Raw genomic sequence first — 1,509 nt, 5'->3', positions numbered from 1 at the left:
TGACGTAGCTACCACTATGAACTACCACATCAATTCACTACTATATAAGATATGCTAACTCTATTCAATCTTGAGGTGCCATTTGATGATGCAGGTTGACATTGTCAAAAGATCCTTTCCCCACATTTGTGACCTGCAGACGTAATATGATCCCGCCTACTTCGATGGAAGGTTTACATTTAACAGTTGACTTACTATTTGGGACTGTGTCCTTTTCCTCTCCACGCAGCTGCTTCTCAGTCTCATTTACACACTCGACTGCTAATAGCAACACAGGAGAGGCCACACACATAACCGTGAACCTAATACAGCTCTCGCGGCAAGCTCTCGAAATCTGGGGAACTTAATACAGCTCTCCTGGTCTTAGCAAATACTACAACTAGTGGTATCCGTTCATCGAATTCTATCTCTGATAAAATTCTGGTAAGGGTAATATTGTGGCATAACTTCCACTACGATTATTAAACATCAATTCACTAGTATTTAAGACATGCTAACTCGATTTAATCTTGAGGTGCCATTTGATGATGCATGTTGACGTTGTCAAGAGATCCTTTCCCCACATTTGTGACCTGAGGACGTGCTATGATCACGCCTACTTCGATGGAAGGTTCACATTTAACAGTTGACTTGCTATTTGTGACTGCGTCCTTGTCCTCTCCACGCAGCTGCTTCTCAGTCTCATTTACTTGCTTTTCGTGCTAACTTGATTCAATCTTGAAGTGCCTTTCAATAGATGAGGGTTGGCAGTGTCGATAACTGCTATCCCCACACTCTTACTAAAGTTTCAGGAGTATTCTTTGCGACTTATCTCCCTTTGTTCTCATATTTACCTTTTATCGAATTAGTTTCATTGAAGTCAAGTGAATATTTTCAGGGGCAAGATTATCTTATTTTTTATTTCAAGGCTATTTTCCGAAGGCTCCGCCGTCTTAAAAAAGAATGCGTTTTTGCATTCATAATCTTTTTTGCATTGAATTACATAATAACATTAATATCTTAGGAAATACTGCAGATTTGAGCTCAGAAAATATCTAATTTATTTCTTTTATTGAAAATAAAATTATCCGTTTGAAAATATCGCCTCGTAGAACAACATGTAGTAAGCAGCTGCACACTTTCTAACCGGAACTAGAGCAGGCATACAGCTCGAGATTGCTATTGTTTACATTTCTACTAAAAACACCATCCATAAAGACATCCTTGGGATGAATGTTTGTAATTCAAAAATTCACATGTTTTGTATTGCTTTGATTTTTGTTCAACAAAAACAGGTAAATGTGAATATAATAACAGAGAAGAAATCTGAAAAAAATTCTTTTTTAATTCCAATTTCAAAAAGTGAACAACTACTCTCAATGCGCGAACTGTAAACGATCGAACATCTATTGTGAGATTTGAGTGGGGAACACGCAAATATTCGCCTTTCATATTTTGTCTATTGAAAGAACACGTTATATTGAAAACACTACAAGTATAATAATATTGGATGACGTGTTTTTTTTCAAG

The sequence above is a fragment of the Parasteatoda tepidariorum genome, chromosome 2, assembly GCF_982258835.1.
Source record: "Parasteatoda tepidariorum strain Cologne lab strain chromosome 2, Ptep-v5.0, whole genome shotgun sequence".
Lineage (NCBI taxonomy): Eukaryota > Metazoa > Arthropoda > Arachnida > Araneae > Theridiidae > Parasteatoda > Parasteatoda tepidariorum.
Note: the sequence above shows the minus strand (reverse complement) of the source record.